The 25,127-nt window shown below is 46.0% G+C and overlaps 1 long non-coding RNA gene across 2 annotated transcripts; it reads right to left on the bottom strand.

Annotated features, from left to right (window-relative positions):
• Window positions 1-1,604: 1,604 nt before the first annotated feature.
• LOC126525756 (uncharacterized) lies at window positions 1,605-23,159 on the bottom strand. 2 transcript variants are annotated; one of them, XR_008611144.2, is made up of 4 exons: window positions 22,666-23,159; window positions 9,109-9,295; window positions 4,590-4,760; window positions 1,605-2,014 (listed from the first exon to the last, which is right to left on the bottom strand). It is a non-coding gene; the product is annotated as an uncharacterized lncRNA (long non-coding RNA). The 2 variants fall into 2 exon arrangements; XR_011889947.1 differs by lacking the exon at window positions 9,109-9,295 and having other exon boundaries at window positions 22,666-23,153.
• Window positions 23,160-25,127: the final 1,968 nt, after the last annotated feature.

The raw sequence follows: 25,127 nt of genomic DNA on the forward strand, positions 1-25,127 counted from the left end.
GTAACTGCTTAAGGGGAAGAAAATGAAATCAGGAAAGAAACAATTTATGATAACTCAAACGGAAGCTTATTACTTTTCGAAGCGAGATTGGGATGCCTTAGAACACGCACCTATACAGCGAGGTATAAGAAGGAAGAAGAAGCATGGTGCTTGCTGCGGTAAAGCTAGGGAAACTATGGAGCATGTTTTATTAGAATGTGAAGACATCTGCCCAGCGGTCGATTTAGGCGCCACTGGCCTCCTCAAATCTATTGGGTTCAGCGAGAGCAGGGGGAAGAGTAAACATGTCCGCAATAGAGATTAGTAAGAGACCATTCGAAGATTGGTGGAAGAAAAGTAGGGAAACGACAAGAAACGAGGACGTACAAAGGAAAGTTCGCAAGAGGGGATCAGAAAATTTGGTTGTGGGGATTCATAGTGTTTTTTTTTAACCTAGGGAGGACATTAGGCAGTATAGGTAGCTTGGTGGCACAACCCACCGCCCCGTTCCAAAGAGGACGCTCATAACATCCATCCATCCATCCATCCATCCATCCATCCATCCATCCATCCATCCCATCCCATCCCATCCCATCCCATCCCATCCCATCCCATCCCATCCCATCCCATCCCATCCCGTCCGTCCGTCCGTCCGAAGCGCGAAAGAGGAGTCCCGCTGCCGATTACGCCTCCTACGTAACTCGTTTCGACGGTTTAAAGGTGCTGTGTCGCGTTATTGGTTTAACACTAATGGATTAACTTCGACAGTCATCGTGAGATGCGCTCTGCCGAATTTGTTCCCTAATTTTCACACTCCAAAGGGAGGATGCGGACCGTGCACGAGGGCTGGCCTTACCCTAGTCAATGAGGTGCACGCCTAATATGCAAACTATTGAAAAGAAATATAAATAGGGCTCTAATAAAACAATGACTACATTAGCAAGGAATCTTCAAGTTATGTCAAAATAAAATATTTCTGAAGAACATCAAGAGCTACGTTCGTGTCAATTACCTTTGTACTATTGTCTGATACGCCGGCACTTACTCAGGTAAGCAGGTGTCGAGGCAGCGCGTGGGTTTTATATTCACGAGCAACAACTCATAGAGGATGTATTTTCGCGCTCCAAGAGAAATAAGTACAGGAATATTCTAGACCTTCATAAAGGTGTGTTAAGTTTACGGAACGTTTAGCGAGATATCAATTTATCAGGCATCGCCTCATTGATTTACACATCATGCTTAAACTGGGCTACGGGGGTGATTTAAAGTGAAACTTTGGCATACCGCCTCTTTTTCATTCACTGAGAAAACTCCAGGATATCAGAAATACTAATTTCTAAAATTAAGAGCTTACGTTAGCACGGGCATGACTATTGTTGTTCATAGGAAAAAGAAACGTAATCGGCAGTACCCATTCTTTTATTGAAGCACACATGTCCACAGTTGTTTGATGTTGCCATACAGACGCAAAGCCGCAAATATTTTAATATCTTGTCACGCTATTGTTTCTTGTAGTTTATTTGATGCTGACGCACTACAGCAGCATAGCTATTAGCAGCTCCTGGGCTTTCCTCTTACGGCCTCTACGAAGACGCACAGACGCACGCAAGAAGACAGGTTGCCTATTTCACCTGCAGAGTGATGAACCTTGCTTTATTATATTATTGCCGGGTTCTCTTAGATAAATGAGCTATTGATTGCCGCCGTGTTTAGTAGAGAATCAACTGCTAGTGACAATATTAGTGCGGTTGTTGTTCTTGCTGCCGTTGCTGCTGGTGTGGTCGGGGCCCCATCCATGACCACTGCTGTTGTCCCCATGACACTGGTACCCATGCCTGCGGTCCCCACCACTCCTGTCCCCACGGCTGCTGTCCCCAGGACTCTTGTCCCCAGGACTGCTGTCCCCATGGCCACTGCCCCCACATCTGTTGTCCCCAAGGCAGTCCCCACATATGCTGTCCCCACTGCTGCTGCATCTGCTGCTGACCAAGCCGCCCTCTACCACCTCGTGCGCCAAGGCTTGAACTGGAAGAGCCTGCAGCATTGCATGGGAAATGTGCAAAAGGAGAGTATTATGAGTTTATTTTATTAGTCTCTTCTGTACTGGGGGGGGGGGGGAGCGGGGGTGGAGAGGTGCACCGTGGGACCTTTGGGAGAACGTTTTCAGTCTGCATTTCTGAGCACTGTTTCTCTCCGGGGTTCGGGTGAAGTGACCGAAGGAGAGTAGTACACATGCGGGAAACAGAAAACATTGACGAATACGCAGCGGCAAATGCGCTTGCAGCAGTAAATTTCACTTTTTTCTGCTTTTTATATGGGCACTCTCTTTCGTTACGCATGCCTCTTTCCTAGACATTTATTGGTTAAAATTTCGTACAGCCTTTGGGCTTTATTTTTGGCTTAGGAGATTTTGGACTTCACGTTTCGCATTTGAACACTTAAATGTTGTTTCAGGAAAATGCTCTTTTTGCTGACAAAACGAACATTATCTGCACAACTTAAAAAAAAATATTGCTCAGTTGTTGTAATTTGTCTAATGCATTTACACGACTAAAATACTTGTAGTACTTTAAGTAGATGTATGAAATAAAAAAAAATGTTCCTTGCCAAGTCACGCTTTTATGGGTTTTTCAATGTTGAAGAAGTTATTTGAACGAAATTACAATTCACATGTTATTGTTTATTTCACTCACAAGCCCACCTTTTAACGATATTTTACAGCAGTTTCTGTGCATTACATATATTAAGTAATGGCTTATTGCTCTTTGTTGAAAGTAATAAAATGCATTGATGAAGGCTTAGAATTACAACACCTCTTAGAATTTTTAGACAAACTTCGTAAGGGCCCAATGACAAATGCCTTTACTAAGCACGTACCAAGTAAAACTAAATTCGTTTAGAGGAACTTCAGAAAATTACAAACATACACCGTTAGTCCTAAATGCATTTAACATTTATTTCGTCATTACACGCATTTGTTTAATACCCTTAATGTTTAGGCTCGTGTTTGCGACTTGGCTTTGCAATTAGCCCAATTTGTTTCAATTTTTGCATTTCAGAACATGCGGTAAATTTCCCTGTGGTTTCTGCGCTATAATTCATACAGAAGCAGTTTCGCAAGTATTAATATGTCTGTAAGTATACTGTATGAGTCGGTGGAGGATAGTTGTAGGTGTTTATTGATAAAATCCTATAGTCAGTTGTCCTTCAATTGTAACTGTGGTGTAATGCGTGGTGTCTAGAATTTATTACAAGACGTATTGAGTGTTTATGCGAAGCAGTGAGCATAACTGATGTCACATTATCGAATGGTTAATTTTCTAAAAGAAACAAGTGGGTCTCTTAAGAACGGGCCAGACGTCAGTTAAGAATTTTGGAGAAGGCCGTAGAGTTGGCGCTTAGACAACGCTATATAGAGCCTCGCGACATAATTCATTTGTAACCGTTACCATGAATATTCTGGCCCATAAGAAGAAGTTGATAGTGACGTATGTGAGTTTATTTACTTATGCCCAGATGGTGCTGGTAGATTCAAAGTATATGCAATAAATAAAGAGGGGGACAGAGCGACTTGAATAAAACTATGACATATTGAAGATGATGCAGGCATATCAATTCTGAAGCCTTATTCAATAGAGTATTGTAAGTTTAGCTGTTTTGCCTGTCTTATCGACATCATTTTGATTCGGAGACGATAGAACCTTTCTGCGACATGTTTTTTCAAGGACAAAATAATCATGAATGAATAACGATATTTAACATATTCGTGCACAAATAAATGACTACTACAAGACCCTCGTCCCAAAAGTACTGTTGGAAATCGACGCTCATGTGTTTAATACTGTGTATCCTAAGCTTTAGCAGATAGAAATGAAGGTATGTAAATGTGAGCTGTGCTGAGGACGGGATTCTTGAAATCCACCAACAGGCGATTCTGCACTATAAGAAGCAGATACGTTGAAAATGCAGATACCTGGTGGGAACTCCTTCAATTCGAAGTAATTGCGACGAGACGTAAGCCCCGTACACAGTGGATGTAACGCTATTGTGCGAAACAACTGAAATTGTGAGGTTTTCCTGGTTAACTCACAAAAGTTTCATCGTATTTATATCCCTTGCAAATCGAGACGTATTGACTTGGATATAAGGAATATCGGAGGATGTTGCATGAACTATTTTTCTGGGGATGGACAACATGGCAACAGTGAGGACAACAGCAACACGTGTCTAATTCGTTCCTTGAATTTTAAGCATTCTGGGCCAAGGAGACAGAATTTGGGTAGTGATCTTGCACTGGGTGGCGTCAAAAAACTTGAAAGTGAACCACGAAATAAACGGTGAAGGACGTTAAAAAACTGTTTTGAGGTTTCGCAGCCCCCGCGGATTGCTATTATTCACGTTCTAAATAACGTTCTAAGAAACAATGTTTCGAACAAGATTTCTAGGCCCAGCTGGAAAGCGTAGTTGGGAAACCCACAGACACGGTGCGCAGAATTTCTACAATACCGAACGCAAAACATCTAGGTGCTACATGTGAGAAAACATCTGGGGATATATGTGCGAGGAATCGTCGTCACGTATTTCATGCTACGCCTTGTAGTGAATCTCACCAATAGAGGAGCTGGAGCGTCCGTAGGCCATGCAGGAGAGGGACGCGGCAAGTGCGCAGACTAGCAAAAGGCGGGCCATGGCTCTGGATGCGGAATGCAGCAGGCTTGTGGACCCTTGGAAGATTCACGAGCCTTTTATATGCAAAAATCTCGCTCCAACTTCATTGTCACCTGCAAGGGGAGGAGAGGTGCGGTAGATAAGCTTGGAAAGAACAGTGCGAAAAATAGTTCGCTGGAATGTTATTATTTGTCGCCATACCTATTATGAGGAAACGCAAAAAATGGTTTCTTTATTTTGCATTTGAAGCGTCGAGAAAAAGTAGGAGGAGCGTCGTGGGCGTTATAAAAGCGGCAGCAGGACAACGAAATTTGCCAAGGACTTCTTTCCTTCCTTGGATATGACGTCAATAGACAGTAATTTTGTATAAAGACTGCCTTGTGGCGCCAGAAACCTGTCTTCATTCTCTGTGGTCGGTCCTCCTTGGTTGCCCTTTATTTTGCCTCCATTGTCTGTGTCGGTCCTCGATTAAGAATTTACATTGGCAAAGAAACCTTGAACACATGGTTTGGTGTTTGTTTTATTTGAAATACCTGCAACGCAAATACCTGCGCGGAGCAAAGAACTATCACGCACGACGCTATGCACCAACAAAAAATAACCACGCACGTCATTAGACATCCAACAACAGAGTTCGAAACGACATTCCAGTTTGGCATCCAGTAATGTGCTGTGAGATTTCATTCCATTGCCTGATGGTGTACTGGAATATATGAGCCATGAAAAAGATTTGTTCTAGAGTAACGTTTCCTCATTTTCCTATTTTCCATTGGTGATGACGTCTTTGAGATGTAAAATGGGGGAGCGAAAGGCATGTTTCCCTGGCTACTTCAAACACGCCGGAATATATTTTGACTTCTTGGCCAGCCTAGTATATGCTTCCGAAACGGTGAACCTGATACGCTGGGCTTCCTCCCTGATTCTTTAAGTTAAGCTCCGAAGCACCACACACGTGACAAGTGAGTGTGTTCTCAATATTTGTGCCTTACAGCTGGTGCATGAATATTGCCTTCACTGAAACTTAAATGTGAAATCGAGCGCATCTTTCGGGGCGCATGTGCCGCTAAGAGTTATGGTAACAAAATATATTAAACAATGGAATCATTACTTAAAATTTTTATAGTTGCGGTCAACTCACCAGTGCTTGACTGAGTAGCATGCACATAGAGTCGTTCAAACAATCTTCATATTAAGGAGAGAGCTTCATTCTTGAGCTTAGAAGAAGTCAACCAATATCTAGCCAGCTCAAATTTTTGCATGTGAAAATTTTTGGCCGGAACCACTGGCATGTGTACCGCACCTGGTCACGTTCAAGAGAGAGAGGGAGAAAAAGAAGAGCGCCTGTAGAACACGAAATTTAAATGAGCTAAGTTGTGGCATCAGTTTGCCGTTTCTAGCCGTATCTAAAACCGAGGTCCGGAATTTCATAGACTTAGCAATAATGGAACAAGTGCGAAATGCTTTGAAAAGAGCAAGCGATTGTGAGGAAGCGTGTGGAATGTCAAGAACGCTTGCTGGCGTACTAGCAGGAATATGCAGATGTTAAAAGCGGAACGCAAGCTTACAGCATATTGTCCAACAGAGTACACAATGTTTCGGCCGAATGTGGCGAAGAATGCCAAATATTTTTATGCATTCCGCTTTGCGGTCGACTTCCCAAAAGAATCACTTCGTGGACTTCGTTTGCAGAGTTCTGTACGTGGTGATCTTGGGGGTCGCTGTTAGGCGCCTCGCGGAGCGCGTGCTGATGCTCCGCCCACCTCGATAGAGCCGCAATACTAGGTCCGGATACAGCTTTCCTAGTGAACTATGTAGAATTGCTCGTCGGCGTCGTCGTCGTCGTCGTCGTCGTCGTCGTCGTCGTCGTCGTCGTCATCATCATCATCATCATCATCATTATCATCCTGGTTACGCCCACTGCAGGGCAAAGGCCTCTCCCATACTTCTCCAACAACCCCGGTCATGTACTAATTGTGGCCATGTCGTCCCTGCCAACTTCTTAATGTCATCCGCCCACCTAACTTTCTGCCGCCCCCTGCTACGCTTCCCTTCCCTTGTAATCCAGTCCGTAACCCTTAATGACCATCGGTTATCTTCCCTACTCATTACATGTCCTGCCCATGCCCATTTCTTTTTCTTGATTTCAACTAAGATGTCATTAACTCGCGTTTGTTCCCTCACCCAATTTGCTCTTTTCTTATCTCTTAACGTTACACCCATCATTCTTCTTTCCATAGCTCATTGCGTCGTCCTCAATTTAAGCAGAATCCTTTTCCTAAGCCTCCAGCTTTCTGCCCCGTACGTGAGTACTGGTAAGACACAGGTATTATAGACTTTTCTCTTGAGGGATAATGGCAACCTGCTGTTCATGATCTGAGAATGCCTGCCAAACACACCCCAGCCCATTCTTATTCTTCTGATTATTTCCGTTTCATGATCCAGATTCGCCGTCACTACCTGCCCTAAGTAGATGTATTCCCTTACCACTTCCAGTGCCTCGCTACCTATTGTAAATTGCTGTTCTCTTCGAGACTGTTAAACATTACTTTAGTTTTCTGCAGATTAATTTTTAGACCCACTCTTCTGCTTTGCCTCTCCAGGTCAATGAGCATGCATTGCAATTGGTCCCCTGAGTTACTAAGCAAGGCAATATCATAAGCAAATCGCAAGTTACTAAGGTATTCTCCATTAACTTGCACGTCATATCTTGCACATAGTTGAATGACAGATTGAAATTTGTCCAGAATTGGATTTCTGAAGTGCGAACTTTGGTCACGCGATTTCCTACCGATCCTGTTGTGCACCGCTCTAAAATTTTGTGAGCCAGCCTTACACAATCTTGTGCGTGCTCACTTTCTATCAACTCAGACAGAATAGTTATCTGTCGCTTGGCACTCACATGCCCTTGTGCGAGGATTATCTTTTTCTAACTCAGTGTCGTTTATTGGGCAAATCCTAAGAAACTTTTGATAAAATATTTGTGATTGAAGCCTGGACATCTTGGTCGCTGATCTACGTAGTCTTGGTTATTCAGCCTAACGACGTCTGAGGTTTTAAAAAATGAATATCAAATGGGCGTATTATGCGTTTGCGCAATCTGGTTGCAGCTTCAAAGAGTGATAGTGTTCCTCTTCTATGTATTGCTGTCAATGGCACTATTTTGGTTCGCGTTCCTGTTTGATGAGTTTGCGTTTTCCTTTAATTTACACCGAAATTCGGCAGTGGCTAACCAGAAATGAACAGCTACATAATTTACACTGAGTAGTCTTGAAGCATAGCAGACAGAGCAGGAAGTTTTTCGGATTTGCGTGCGGCCAAGCACAATGAAATTACGTTTTGTGGTCGTTATGGTCCTCAGATTTGTGGGGCTGCAGCAAAAATGACCACCATTTCGGCAAGACTGGTCTATCTTGTACTAGGAACACAAGGAGGTTGATGACAGGTATTTCTTTAAAACTGTCGGGAAAGTAAATACTGCTGAGCGGGAAGTCCCTGATAAAAACTTGTTCCAAAGACACAGGAGATATTATTCTTCTTCATTAGTCTAGTTTGGGTTCACTGCTTGACCAAGACCTTGCAAGCCCTCTCCGATTGCCTCTGTAGATTTCCTTGCAGGTGTGCTTTTTGTATCATCCCACGTATAGAGTTCTGCCGTCCTGGACTACGTTCACCTCTCCTTGGCGCCGCTGAATAACCCTTATAGACCTCTGAATATCTACCCTACGCCATTGCATGGCCTCTCCAATTCCCCTTACTGCTCTTTAATGTAATTAGAATATCGATTACACGCGCTTTCTTTCTACTGCACATCGCTGCCTCCAAGTCTCTTAACATTATGCCCACAATTTTGTTTGGTTCCATTTCTTGTTGTGTGGTCAATTGCTTTTCAACCATTTTGTTAAGCTCCAAGTTTCGGCAGCGTATATCAGCACTGGTCGAATGCCATATTTATGCAGGAGAAGGAAAAGAACGCAGGGAAATTTAGGTAGGTCGACGAGGGGCTAGTCCAGTTTTTCTGCTCTGCGCAGGAAATCTTTTGTACAATTTTCAAGGAAACTGTTAGGTTGCTGGTCATGACTTGATAATGTCTGCCGTATGCACTTTGAGCCATTTTTATTCTTCTGTAGGTTTCGTTGCGATGATCCTGGCCTCCTGTAAGTAATTTGCCGAAATAAATACACTCCTGCGCAAGTAACGTTCTTCTGATTGACATAGAAGGTAAGGGCTTGCGTTGTAAGCTCAGTTCTAAATACGTGGCGTATGCAGTGGACGACAAGAAATATTCGTAATGTCGTCGAAGACAGCTGTCTCTGTGGGTAACCGGGAACAGCGCCTTGGCAAAGGCATGTGCAGTTAAAGTAAACATTTGGATTACACCTGAGTTTCGCCTTTAACAGTGGAATGCGTTAGTATTCGAAGATCCCTGACTGCTTCTCACGGCTCCCGGCAACAGTAGCTTACCGTAATGTTTTCCTAGAAATGCTGGCGGCAAACGTCTTCCATGAAGGCGAGCTTTCTGGTTCCTTTTGTTTCCCCACGGCAGGCACCGCCGCGGCCGCGGATGCGCGGAGGCGAGCGCCATCTGGATGGTGTTGCAAGGAAGCGGGAGGGCCGCACCGCTTTTACTATGACAGACCTCAAACGGCAGCTGGAAAAGAGGTTTGTGTTTGAGTTTCCACGAAACAGAATTATGTTTCCTCCTATATTTGAATTACAGTCCGATGCTATCACGTCTGGATGTCGTGCGTAAGTCGTACTTTGCGAATTTTCTGACGCATTTTAGGTTAAGAAATTCAATTGTTTCATCAACGCCTATGCGCCACACGGAGGGCCGGCATGGATCCGGATGCGTGTTTCGGCATAATCCCTGTCACACGGACAACGGACGCCGACATCGGATTTTCTTAGACACGGGGCTATTACGCTATAACGTTAATTTTCGTACATGCCATCTTACACGAACATATATATATATATATATATATATATATATATATATATATATATATATATATATATATATATATATATATATATATATATATATATATATATATATATAGTTCAAAGAATAGCAGCATGTAGGAATTATTGACGTTTCGGCCGGGGTCCGGCCTTCATCAAGAGGGCGACTGCAGCCACAGGCAGTTAAATTTATAAATTAAGTAGAGAAAGCAGCGAGCGAGAAGGAACAAAAACGGGAATGCAAAATTTTGCGAACTTGTGCTTGTGAGAAAAAGAAAGTAGTGGTGTCACGAATACTAGCCCGTACGCTGGCTCATGTCAAAGTAAACGAAAACAACCGTGAATGAAAACTTTCATTAAAAAGAAAAGGTACGCAAAACGGGTACGCAGCTTCTAAATGACCCACACGCCAACAGGTGCGCATTCAGTTGTGTCCACAAGGAGAGATGACAGATGTAACCAGTGTAATGTAGGGAGGTGTGACAGGTTTGACAGGGTTTGCAGCTGCTGCGACCTTGAAGATGGTCAATACTCTCACTTGGTTAGAAGGCACCTGTAGTGTGACATCGACTGACGCCTGAGTTGAACAAAGATACGTTCCATTGGCCTCTTTGTATAAGTGCTGTCGTTTGTGTCGGCGGACTAGCTGTTTTTATAGAAAGTCTATGCGTGTGAGAAGAATAAAATAAAATTCAAATGAAAAATTACTTGACACGGTGAACTGATAAGTATGAACATAGCAATAGGGGGAAAAGAATTTCTGAGAAACGATGTTGATATATAAATGTCATTTCATAAATGGGCCCTACGATATGTATCATCTATAACTGTCAAGAATTGCATAAGGCAAACAAGAAAATTGTTCAGTGGTGCATCAAAGTGACGTTTCGGACGCAGAATAAAAATATGGAAGTAAAAAGTAGGGACGCATGAGAAGTAGAAATACGGGTGCACATATTTAGACATCTTGTTGACCAAAAGCGATAGGGATAAATGCATATCTGAAATAATAATAAAGGGCCATGAAACTTGCGAGGAGTTTGCCAGAATAACCACCCCTGCTGCAACACCACCACCACCACCGCCATGAAGTTTACACTGGAAACTTAAAAAAAATTTTGAAGTCGAGAAATAAGGATGAGGTAGCCACCGCTGGCACTTCTAGTACGCTTGTCCTCCTGTTGTTATGATTTGCAGAAATAAAGCGAAATAATGAATGAATGGCCGTGCGCGTCCGCGCCAACAATGATGCCGTAAGCGTTTTGTCACAATAAAATGTTAAGGGAAAAGGTAGAGGCAACTTAAAAGAAACGCAAATTATGTGGGTGACCAAACTCGAGTAATGACATTTTGAGAAGGGAGTAGGCTTTGGCATAGGATGGGCTCTGCCTCCCCCCCCCCCGGTGAACCTTGGAGGGGTGTCCGGCCCGGAGACCCTGCCTCCCACCCGTATTCGGTACACACACACACACACACACACACACACACACACACACACACACACACACACACACACACACACACACACACACACACACACACACACACACACACACACACACACACACACACACACACACACACACACACACACACACACACACACACACACACACACACACACACACACACACACACACACACACACACACACACACACACACACACACACACACACACACACACACACACACACACACACACACACACACACACACACACACACACACACACACACACACACACACACACACACACACACACACACACACACACACACACACACACACACACACACACACACACACACACACACACACACACACACACACACACACACACACACACACACACACACACACACACACACACACACACACACACACACACACACACACACACACACACACACACACACACACACACACACACACACACACACACACACACACACACACACACACACACACACACACACACACACACACACACACACACACACACACACACACACACACACACACACACACACACACACACACACACACACACACACACACACACACACACACACACACACACACACACACACACACACACACACACACACACACACACACACACACACACACACACACACACACACACACACACACACACACACACACACACACACACACACACACACACACACACACACACACACACACACACACACACACACACACGCACGCACGCACGCACGCACGCACGCACGCACGCACACATATATATATATATATATATATATAGTCACGAGCTCTCGTGACCAAGGGTAGAAGGAGCACGAATGACAAATAAGGACGGCGGGTGGAGGAAGAGGACGACGACGTTGGCGGGGTTTTGGACCGCTCCAGGAATAAACGCCAACCGTTTTCCTTGATCTGCCTTGCATTTTTAAGTAAACGGTTCGCGCGTAACATTTGGTGGAACTGTGCAGGGTAACTCCCACCACCGACAACGGAGCCGTCAGTACAAGACCTTCGTAGAAGCCACCGCCTTGCCGCACTTTTGCCCTCGGCGACCATCATGCTTCGAGACGAAGACGCTCCCAGTACTGCATCGGCAGGACAAGCCCCGCTTCAGCACTACCGAGAGCCACGTACGTTCTCCGCAAAGGCAGGGGAAGATGTCGACGAATGGCTCACGCATTACGAGCAGGTAAGCCAGTACAATCACTGGGACGCTGCCTCCCAACTGAGGAAGGTTGTTTTCTTTTTGACCGACACGGCGATGGTTTAGTATGACAACCATGCGGACGCACTAACTAGCTGGCCCTGTTTCGTTGAGGAGACCAAGAAGTGTGTTGGCGATTCGGATGCTAAGAAGAAACGAGTGGAATTAACCTTAGCTCAGAGGGCTCAGGTTTCCGGAGAGAGATGCACCACATTCATGGAGGAAATTCTCAAACTGTGCAAGACCGTAAACCCTCGAATGTCAGAAGATAAGGTGGGACACCTTTTAAATGGTATCGCGGAAGGCGTATATAACTTTCTCATTGGAAAAGGCAACTTGGAAACCGTATCACACGCGACACGGCACCACCGTACCTTCGAAACACTGACGCCTCGTCGAATTACACCGAAATTTGAACAGCTTGGCCACTGTGGACACGAGTTCTCCAACTAAATTATCATCCACAATTCGTCAGATTGTGCGCGAGGAGCTCCTTGAACACGAAGAACAAGCGCGTTGTGTGTCGCCACACTAGAGCTCCTGCGTTTTCAGAGACCCCGTTTGCGCAACCCCCTCGGCTGCTTGGCAGCACGCGATAAACGCTGCGGATTTACTTATAAACGCAGTGCATTTTGACCGCAGCGAACCATCTTATAACCATTCTTTTGACCGCAGCCTTGATCAGCGCCCACGCGACGTTCGTTCTAGACGACCAGCCCCCGCCTATGACTTACAAGGCGAGAATATTCGTTACCCTCCACGCACGGCCGCGGCAGAGCTTTGTCATCAGCATTCCGAAGTTCGCCCTATGCCAGTGTGCTACAGCTGTGGCACGCCAGGCGAAATAGCCAGATACTGTAACCAACGCCGACCATCGGGCTATGGGCAATCGATGTCGTCTACGTGGCACAGTGTTCGCAGCTTGGACACACAGCGGCCAGGGAACTCCACTCTAGGACGCCACGTCCGAGAAGACAGACCACGTAATTCAACCATAAGCTACTTGGGAGAAGGAAGAAACCGTAACCGCTCGCCAGCTTCCGGTCGCACTCTGTCACTACAACCAGCTTTCCGAGCATACCGATCATCATCTCCCCGGCGGCGCATCACGTCATCATCTCCACTGCCCCGCTTCACGCCACTCCCGTCGAAAAACTAGCCAGCGTGGCCGATGGAGATGAGGTTGCTGGAGAACCTTTGTTGCCGACTGATGTGCCTCCAACTATATTTATGCTGAAGAATACGGTTCGTGTGCTTTTTGACGGTGTCTCCACTATGGCTTTAGTCGACACGGGTGCAACCATTTTCGTCATTAGTCTGCTGTTTAAAGATATACTGGGACGCAAGGTTATGATTCGTTGGGACCAGAGCACTAGTTTTCGTGGAGTGAGCGGTGTGTCGTTATACCCGGTTGGCGTTTGCAATGTGGATGTGTCCTTGAGCGGCCAAGCTTTGAACACTGAGTTTACTTTTATTCCTCGTTCCACTCACGACATCCTTTTAGGGATCGACTTTTTGTAATTGTGGGGTGCCAATGTTGACTGCCGAATGGGCGAATTCAGTGTGGGTTGGAGTGTTACATCCGTGACCTTGGAAGACTGGTCCAACCAAAAAACTGTGTATTGTGTTTCCGACGATACTGTCATGCCCGCTTTATCTGCGATCCGTGTTTCTGTTGTTTGTTCAACTTGCAAGCCGTCTGATGCTGCAGTAGATCCTGTACATGTGAAGTGCCTAAAGAAATGTGTTGGTTCCGCATTGCATGGTATCGGTGCTGAATAGATGCACAGGGCTGTGGGTCATAAATTGTTCTACTAAGCGACGGTGCTGCTTGAAGGCTTAAAGCTTGCCACATTTCAAGAAGACTCGCCGATACCCATGGCAGTGCTTACAAAACTTTCGGACGCAGGAGACGCCGGTAACATCCGTTCTTTGGACTCAAAGATCCTTTGCATGATCACTAAATCACTTAGTTACCGTAAGCGTGAGGCGCTGGTGGCCATCCTTGCAAAACACTCTTCAGTATTCGACTTCATGCAGAACGACAGACCACCATCGATCTCTGCGTCCAAAACTTGTCACCGCATCAACACACGGTCTGCACAACCGATTTGACTAAAACCCTATCGTGTGTCGCCCGCAGAGCGCAAGATAATCAGCGATCAAGTCGAAGAAATGCTAAGCAAAGGATACATCCAAGAATCATCTAGCCCTTGGGCAGCACCAGTGATATTGGTGAAAAGGAAAGACGGTACATGGCGATTCTGCGTTGATTGCCGACACCTAAACGCCATTACTAAAAAAGACGTGTACCCGCTTCCTCGAATTGACGACGCGATCGATTGCCTTTTTGTGGCCTCTTCTCTTCTGTTGATCTGCGGTCAGGTTACTGGCAAATTCCTATGCACAGTGACGGTAAGAAAATAAAACAGCATTTGTAACGCCCGACGCATTATTTCAATTTAGCCTCATGCCTTTCGGGCTGTGCAACGTGCCCACAACGTTCGAAAGGTTCATGGACACTGAGCTGCGCGGCTTGAAATTGGAAGTTTGCATGTGCTACCTAGATGACGTTGTGATCTTCGGGCGAAGATTTAGTGATCACAAGAAGTGTCTGGTAGTCGGTTCGGAACTGCTTAGAGAAAGCCGGCTTTGTTCTGAATTGGAAGAAGTGCCATTTTGGTGAAAGACAAGCTCTTGTGCTGGCACATCCAGCCGATAAAGATGGCATATGACCAGATGCAAAAGACGGTGGTTGTAGAGACATTTAAGGAACCTCACGGTGTCAAGCAGTTAGATGCTATTTAGGCTTATGCTCTTACTTCCGCCGATTCATTCCTACATTTGCCGACGTGGCCCGTCCTCTTACGGGCATTCTCCAGAATAGGCGTTTTTTTTAGTGGACCACAGAGTGAGACTCTTCGTTTCGTCAATTAAAGTTCCTCTTGACGTCGTAGCCTATTCTTCGCCAGTTCGATCCCTCAGCTTCAGCAGAGGTTCACACCAACGCGAGTGGTGTTGGCATCTGCGCTGTGATTGTTCGACGCATCGGCGGAAGTGAGCACGTGATCTCGTACGCTAGCCGCTCCTTGAGTCCCTCCGAGCACAATTATACGGGGACTGAGCAAGTGTGCTTGGGGGTCGTATTCGCGGTGCAAAGATTTGGTTCTTACCTCTACGGGTGCCCCTTCACGGTGGTCACGGATTATCACTCACTGTGCTGGCTCGTGAACTTTCGGGACCCTTCTGGTCTACCTGCGCGTTGGGCTCTGCGTCTACAAGAGTACGATTTTGTCGTTTAGTACAAGAGCGGTCGACGGCACGCTGATGCTGATTGCCTTTCTCAGATGCCTCATCCAACGATTGAATGCGACGCTGACAACTTCGATCAATACATCGCCTTTGTATCTCCGGAATTTCCCGATATGGGCACCTTCACATCCGAACAGCAGAAAGACGACAGTTTGCAACCATTCTTCGCGACCGCACACGAGCCTTCAGGAAATAGCCGCGACCCCTGGCGCGCGCTACCTTTTAGTTGTCCCGAAGAGCATCCGTAGTCAAGTACTATGTGCCATGCGCGAGGATCAAACCTCTGGTCATCTTGGCTCTGCAGGAAGGCTCTACCGTGCTCAAGAGCGCTTTTACTGACCCAAGGTGCGTCACGATACCGAGTGGTACGTCACCAGCTGCACCGAATGTCAGCGTTACAAGCGACCTCCAAACACACCGCATTGTCGACTTCAGCCAGTTCCACCTTCCAGCGCCCCTTTCGAACAAGTTGGTATAAATCTGCGCCCCTTCCCGCGATCCTCCAATGGCAATAGTTGGGTTGTTGTGTGGGTACAACACCTGGCCCGTCATTGTGAGACGGCAGCGTTGCCATCAGCAACAGCAGCAGAAGTGTCCCTTTCCACATTATATTCCATTATTTTCCTACATAGGCCTTCTCGCATCGTGGGAGACAATTACCGCAGACGTTGTTGAGGAGATCCTTCGTACGTGTCCAGCTAGCTTCCGGAATTCGACGCCATACCATCCACAAACTAATGGTCTGGTCGAACGTACAAACAGAACGCTTGCCAACATGCTGTCACTGTATGTCGATTCCGCACATAAGAACTGTGACCGTGTCTTGCCTTTTGTCACCTATGCATTCAACACCGCAAGACACGAGACCACCGGTGGCTCACCGTTATTTCTTTTTTATGCTCGTCCGCCTCGCTACACGCTTGACACCATGTTTCCTTGCTTCGCTCATGACAATGACTCTGTTACCAAGATCCTCTGTCGAGCAGAAGAAGCGCGACGCCATGCACCCTGGCTTCGCAGGACTGACCAAATATCCGCTACGACGGCCGTCGCCTACATGTACATTTCGATCCTGGTGACCTTGTGTGGCTCCGCCACTATGTTGGACCTTACGTTAAACTCGAACGCCTCAGCGAGGTCAACTATGGCATTACACGCCTCAGAGTGGACGGCACTCGGCCAAAGACGAAGTCACACACGTCGCCCGCCTGAAGCCTTACACTCCACGAGAGACTGACTTGCCCGGCGGACTTCGTCTGCCAACGGGTAAATGTCACGAGTCCTATTGACAAAGGGAACAAGAAACGCGAATGAAAAAGAACGACGGAGGGTGGACAAAGAAGACGACGACGTTCAGCGGTCTGCCTTTCGACTACCTATGCTTTAGACCTCTCCCGTAAGAACGCCTGCCGTTTCCCTTGACGTGGCTTGCAATTTTAAGTAAACGGTTCGCGCATAACAATATGTATACGAGGAGAAGAGAACCGAGTGGACCGATTTTCATAAATTCTAAGAAGCAATGAAACGAAGACGCCATAGGCAACATAGGGGAAATTACTTTTACTTATTATAATGAGGGTCTCGATTCCGGCAACATTGATGCCTTCAGCTAGCATGTGTGGGTTTATTAGCCAGTTGCCTTCACAAAAAAAAAAGAAAACCGCCAGCGGCAGAACCTTCTACATTCCATATCATATTGACCTCAATAAAGACGGGGACAGCAGAAGGGAACACAAGAACTACACGAGCGGTCGTTTGTATTCTTTTCCGCTGTCCCCGTCTTTATTTGTAGTCAGTATGGTATGCCGTAAACACCGACTACGCCAAGCTGAAGTGCTTCTGTTCCACATTCGCCGTTTAGGTTTGCGAGTAGTGGCGCTGGCTAACGATCCCAGTGTTAGCTCTGGTAGTGCGACATAAATACCCCAAAAAGTGGATGGAAAAATAGTGCCGTGGTAGCTGAATTGACAAGAACGTCGCACCCGTACTGCCAAGACGCAGGAACGTTCCCCACCTATGGCAAGTTGCTTGTTCATCCATTGGCTTTTCTATAATTCAGTTAGTAAGTACAAGTAATTACCCTTATGTTGTTCTTGGCGTCTTTGTTTGTTGACTTCTTATATATATAGTTCAAAATAAAGAAGCACCTAAGAGACATTACCGAAGTTTCGCTTTATGAAGGTCGGACCCCGGCCGAAACGTCAGTAAAGTCCGGTTATTTTTCCTACGTGCTTCTATTCTTTGAACTGTGTCTGTGCCGGATCCTGAGATACTATGCTTCACTATATATATATATATATATATATATATGTGTGTGTGCAGATGACGCCATATTGTCCAGACAGTGGCGCCATCTATGAAGGTCACCATGTTGTCTGTCTTGGTGAGCGCTCCGTGATGCATGGCAGGTCATGAGGAGCACTATTTCTCCGCATTTATGGCATCCCACCATTATGGAGCATAGAACTGGGAGAAGGATTTAGGTAACTTTCCTTTCTGTTCTTTTTTTTCTGCAGTGTTATGCGATCGTGAAATAGAGGTATAGGATGCCCATTTAGCACTAGTCGAGCCCCTTGTTTGAATGTATGTGATAATGAGAACTTGCTTTACTTACGCAGCCAAAGCAATCCGGCTTCGTGTTGCGCGGCGACACAGAGTTATAAAGATAGCCGAATCCCAAGCTCATTGCTGCTCTGAGCGCTGCTGTCTTTTAGTTACTTACGCTGTCTAACCTCCCTGTGTTTCCTTCACTTTTGTCTCTATTTGTTGTCTTCTTTCTTAATTTTGTGGCGTAGGCATATTCATGTATTTGCCTTCATGCCATCGTGTTTTCCCCAGCTCAATTCTCGTCGTTGTCGTTGTCGTGCTTTTATTTCGATGCATTGCAACACGAGTGGGAGAGTACTGGTTCCTTCGCTTGCGTTTGGACGAAATGCATTAAACAACCATACGGGCACCGAATTAAGTGCTTTGGGTAGCAACTAGTTTAAGGAGTCAAAATATATCCGAATCCGCATGTTTTTTATTTATCTCTCGTTTCATGATTACGGCGACGTTGATGAAGATAATTACCGGCATGATGCAGGCAGTAACCTAGGGCGTTCGACGGCGCCACGAATGCAGTTAATTTTTTTTTCGCTAGAAGTGCTCAAGCAAAAAGAAAGAAAGTGAGGTTTTTGCAAAACAATGTGCTGGCGACGTGCTGCCGCTTGCGCGTAATATATTCACACATTGTGCAAGATAAGGAAATTTCGCGCATACAGATTCTAAAATAATATGAAGAAATGAATTACGTAGTCTGCTCTCCTCTGGCCATTGGTATCAACTTTTCTCTATTTTTAACTGTGCATCTGGGCTTTTGCTTCTTTTACCTGCCGTGGCATAAAACACGCTGGCGTTTTTGGGGCTTGCTGCTGGACGCACTTGCCTCTATGTGGTTGTGCACGAGAACAAAGGAACTGCAAGGAAAAGACTTTCACACGGTGAGACTGGCGGCGCTTCCAAACAATATATTCGGGGCACCGACTCATGAATAGAGAATGGTTTCATAATAAGCTGTACACGCCGAACAGGCCCTTCAAATCCACTAAACGACCAACCAGTTTAAGATTCGTAAATTCTTGGACTGCGTGACTTAGTTAGAACTTGTAATTGCAAATATGGGGGGATAAGAACGAACAGAAAGCCGCTACCTTTATATCCAAAGGCTTTACTCAGAATGCATAAACGAGAGCATGAAGCAAAGGTCAAACTGCGTAGCTCTTCAATCCCCAAGCGAAATCTGTGCTCATCCTACCAATTTTAACAATATCGCCAAGGATGAGTCGCACTCATCCGAGCTGAAGTTATCGTTGCTATAACTGCAGTCAATCTTGGCTGTAATGCACAACAACTCGCAGTTAACATTTTTTTGCCGTCATGTGTTGAGCACATAATATTAGACTTCCAAGCATATTCAGCAAAACTGTCATTGAGAAAACAAGGTTTGTTGGTGACTGATTGAAATATTCGTAGGGTTTAACGTCCCGAAGCAACGAGAGGCGAGTTGAGTGCTCTCGATTAATTTTGGCCACCAGGGGATCCTCAATGGGGACCTAGAATAAAGTACACAAGCGTTGTTGCTTTTAGCCCTCGCAGAAATGTGCTTGCCATTGCCGGAAGGCAGACCTACGACATTATTCTCAGTAGCAGAACGCCATGGGCCATAGGCTACCACGACATGGTCAGAAGTTTTGTTATTCAACGGTTTTTTTTATAAATTCTGTTCTTAGAGCCTGCAATTGATATTTTTTATGAAGGAGAATGCTACGTGCAATGAGTGGGCAAATCAAACGAAGTGCTGGAATTTTTGACATTTTTCTTGGAGAGGCGAAGTTTACAGGTCCAGAGCACCTTTTTTCTTAGAAAACGTTCTAGTGTTCCTGGGGAGCAAATACCTTTGACCCTACTTGACTTTAAAGCATGACAATCATGTGGGTTAATAGGAGATGATAACTTTTTACGAACAGTTGCACACAATTTCTTTATGTGAGAAAATTGTTAAACCAATTACCACAATTCTGGAAGAAGATTCGAAGAAAAGGTCATGAATAATTTCAAGAAATCATTGATCAATCACTCATGTCTATTTTACGCCATACTAAGAGTAAAACGTGAGATACGTGTAATGGTCGAACGGCAAACGTGGACCTCACGTTAAATTATGTAAATGGTCATCTCCTCAAAGCAGCTGTGCTTAACGGAGCAGCGCAGTTGAACGTCCACACAGAGGCAAGAACAGCATGGTGTTTGAATCTGTTCGTGAAGTCGCCCAGTCGTGGCAGACAGCGTGGTCAAAGCAGGGTTCCCATCACGTGGAGCTACCATATTCTGACAGAGATGGCAAATACGGTTGCTACAATTCTTACGACTTTCAGAGACGCTGGGATAGAGAAGAATACCTTTCGTTGTGCTTCTCGTCGCAGGAAGGCGTTGTGCCTAGTCCCGGTCCTTTCTAAGAAGGCAGGGACGAGTATAATAGCTCAAGAAAAAGAAGAGGCAATGTTATTATGATAGGACAAGAAGTGGTGGTGTTGCAGCCGGTGGCATCAGATAGGCGTGCTTTGCCGGCAATGTAGCACCTAAGTATTTCGTGCGGTGGTAGCGCATGTGTTTTACCAAGTGTTCTTCAAGTGGATGCCTCGGAGAAACGCCGTCAACAGGCGGACAAACACGAGTCTCTCAAAGTGCAATACGACTTGAATGTGCACTTTTCAATTGGACCTCTCTTCTCTATAGGCTTTAAAAACATGGCAGGTTGAATACGCAGCCGCCACCGTGACGTTCGTGAGTGAGAATCCTTATCACATAAAATAAAATCCCACTCAGCGATGCTTTCGGCGTGATGTGTTGCGTCTCGATTGACAGAATAATCCAGGCTCCATTGTAGCTGTATCGCTTCAAGACTGAAACGAATGTTGTGATTTGTCTGCGTACGGAGCAAATTATTTGAAGGAAATTTTCAGCGCATTAAAGCTTCTAATCAAAGGATTTCCTTCTTTGAACAGGGTAGGAACGAAGAAATTTTTTTTTTCAGTTGTGTTTGATATACATAGCTTGTATTTAGCAGATTCAGGTAAATGCACGCTCATGGCAAGCAAAAAAATTGCACGCCTTAAACGAACGTGCTGGTTCATCTCGCAATAATGCTCTGCAGTACCCCGAATGACGCTGGATAGCTATTTAACTGTAGAATGCATCGCATAACATCCATTCCTATAGTTTGTGAGATCGTCAAATATTTTCCTCGTGCTAGATTAGCTCGCACACATGCAGTCTAATAAGTATATATTTTTTAGCGTCACGTACAATAGCATCCTGGAATGCCGATGTATAAAACTCTGAGCCGGACCTGTTCGGTACATGGGTCCAGCTTACTAAATGTTAAATTCCCTTTATGTCTTAACAATGCGTGTCAGAAATAAGTCGTTTCACATTGAATACCAACCAGAAGGACTTTCCTTCATTAAATATGCCCGCAGGGCCGTCTGCATGAACAGGCGTTTGGTGTGTTGCGACACCACTTACCCGAGCACACGAGGGTTGGCCCCTCCCACGTTTAACCGTGCGTGGCTTAGCCGTGCCCGGGGAAAAGGCGATCCTGGGGGTTGAGCCGATGCTGAGTGTCAGGACCTTTAAGGCCCCTCGGCGGAGGCAACACACCCCTTTGGCCTCGGCTTCACGTAGACGGCACCCCCGGAATGACCTACCCGGGGGAAATCGGTAGATGCCTCCCCCCCTCCCCATCTCTCTCTCTCTCTTCAGCATTCGTCTTTTTCTCTTTCCATCTTTCCTGTCTTCTCCTGGCTTCCCTTTACTTCCAATTTTTCCAGGCAGCAAGGGTTAACGTTGTGTGAATAGCCAACGTAGGTTATTTCATATTTGGTTATAGTGATAACGTATAACTGGCGTTTGCAGGACCTGTTTTTATTACAGTGCCTGTAGCGTGCCCTTGTAGGGCTCCACGGTGGGTGGCTGGCGTTATTGCCGAAGATTACATTCCTCTATGGCATGCTCCTTGCCTCCCCTCCCTGATCGCCCTCAGCAAAGAGGGCGCACCGAAGATGTATTCCAGATTTTCGGACGCCAAGCCCACAACTTCACACGTTTCCATGTAGTTCACTCAGAAAAACCCGACAAACCAGTGCGCACCATTTCACCGTTCCTTGTACCAAAGTCGTTGACTGATGTTTTTGGTCCCGGTTATAATACGACGAGAATGGCAAGCGGTGATCCCTTCCTGAAGCTCCGCGATCAGAAACAATACGAGAAACTGCCGAAACTAGCGTCATTTGGGGAGACCCAACTAACAGTAACCCCGCACCGTACTATGAGCACCACCCGCGGCGTTGTGTCAGACGATGACTTGCTGGAGCGCACTGAGGCTGAACTCTTGGAGGGTTTCAGTGAACAGAATGTCATTAACGGTAAACGAATTAAGATGAGGCGGGATGGCAGAGAGATCCACACCAAGCACCTTATACTCACCTTCGGCTCATGTGTCCTTCCGGAGTCCATCGAGGCGGGTTATATCAAACTTCGTGTTCGGCCATACGTGCCCAATCCCCTCCGATGTTTCTAATGCCAGCATTTCGGCCACAGTTCGCAGAGATGCCGCGGCCGCCAAACTTGTGCGAAATGCAGTGCCCATGAACACGCCTCTGAATCCTGCGAGAACACGCTCCGCTGTGTAGACTGTGATGGGGAGCATGCCGCGTACTCGTGGTTGTGCCCATCCTGGAAAAAAGAAAAGCAAATTGTTACAACTAAAGCAAAAGAAAACAAATGTTTCAAGGAGGCACGCAGGCGGGTTTCATACCTGCCGCAGAACACCTTTGCCGATGTGACGCGTCAGGGGGCAGTGACACAACGGCTTCCGGCGGCTGTCCGACCCAAAAACAGTGAGTCGTCAGTTACGCCATCTGCCCCCGCGGCGGCTGCAGCTAGCGCTGCTCCGTCACCCCAGCAGAGAGGGCCATCCACCTCCGGCCAGGTGGCCTCAAAGGCCTCGTCTAACGTGTCGAGGCCTTCACGTCAAAGAAAGCGCTCAGAAGAGCGCGTGTCCAGCGCCTCGCAAGAGGAGATGGACACAACGACCAGCCACACGGCGCCACCAGCTCCTAAGGAGCGGTGAGCCTCTCTCGACCGCTCCAAAAGAGACAAAACTCGCGTCACGGCGCCTCCAAAGGGCCCGTGAGCTAATCGTCGTCTCTTAAACACTCAGCACAGAACACATCTTTTATAATGGAGGCGAAAATGCTACAGTGGAATGTACGAGGACTTCTACATAACCTCGATGACATTAAACAACTCCTACATGAATATAGTCCAAAGGTGCTGTCTGTTCAAGAAACACACCTCAAACATACGCAAACTAATTTTCTCCGACAGTACGCTATTTTTCGTAAAGACCGTGATGACACTGTCGTGTCATCCGGGGCTGTGGCTGTTATAGTTGACAAAGGCGTTGCCTGCCGGGAATTGAAACTCCGTACGACCCTAGAGGCAGTTGCTGTCCGAGGGGTATTGTTTAAGAAGCTAGTCACTATTAGCTCTGTATACATTCCTCCGAATCACCAACTTCACAAAACAGAATTTCAAAACTATATACGTAAACTTCCGGCGCCCTACCTAAATGTCGGCGTCATAAACGCACATAACACTTCGTGGGGAGACTCTCGTTGCGATGCGAGAGATCGCCTAATTCAAAACTTTCTCTCCTCTTCAGGAGTATGTATAATTAATAAGAAATAGCCAACGTACTAGTGTGGCACATAACACGTACTCATCCATAGACTTAAGTATACTATCGAGTACACTAATTCCGTATCTTGAGTGGAGTGTTCTGAAGAACTCCTTTGGGAGCGACCACATTGCAATTATTTGACACCTAACGGCACAGGATTGATGCTCGCCACATTTACCGCGATGAAGCATGAACTCAGCCAACTGGGAACTGTTCCGAGAGCTGACGTATTTAGGCGGAGATAACATTGCTTGTTTTAATGTAGACGATGCTGTGGTATTTCTAACAGCTTTTATTATTGACGCTGCGACTAAATCTATCAAGCAAACTAACCTACTGGCAAGTAAACGTCGCATCCCACGGTGGAACGACGAATGTCGGAAAGCACGACAAAATCAAAATAAAGCCTGGAGATTGCTTCGAAATCGTCCAATCACCGAAAACCTTATTAATTTCAAACCAGTCAAGTCACAAGGCCGGAGAACACGTCGACGTGCAAAGGAGAAAGTTGGGATAGGTACACCTCTAGTATAAATTCGTACACTGATGAAAGAAGAGCATGGAAGAGGGTAAATAAGTTAATAGGTCGGGAGTCACTTCCCCTACCGTTAGTAAGTAGCCAAGGTGATAGCCTGCAAAATCAGGCGGATTCTCTAGGCGAACACATTGAATATTTCTCGAGTGCATCGGACTATACAGAAACATTTCTAAAACTCAAAAAACGCGAGGAGCGGCATCTCCTAAATCGCAAAGGGTCATCGAGTGATGCTTGCAATTGCCCATTTACTTTGGCGGAACCTAAGGCGTCTCTCGCTTCTTGCAACAACTCGGGGCCAGGTGGCGATCGTATCATGTACGAAATGATTAGCCAACCCTGAAGTACTGGAAACACTCATATCTCTTTTCAATACCATGTGGGCGGCGGCCTGTATTCCATCGTTCTGGTAAGAAGCTATAGTCATCCCCGTACTTAAACAAGGGAAAGACGCGGCCTTAGCCAGCAGCTACAGGCAAATAGCGCTAACAAGCTCTCTGCACAAAGTTTTTGAAAAAAAAGTAAACTGGCGCTTAATCAGCTTCCTAGAAAGCAGCAACAAACTAGACCCCCTTCAATGCGGTTTCCGAGAGGAAGGGTCGACAATAGACCACCTTGTCCGCATTGAGGGAAACATTACAGATGCGTTCATTCATATGCAGTTTTTAC

This window comes from Dermacentor andersoni, chromosome 8, assembly GCF_023375885.2.
Source record: "Dermacentor andersoni chromosome 8, qqDerAnde1_hic_scaffold, whole genome shotgun sequence".
NCBI lineage: Eukaryota > Metazoa > Arthropoda > Arachnida > Ixodida > Ixodidae > Dermacentor > Dermacentor andersoni.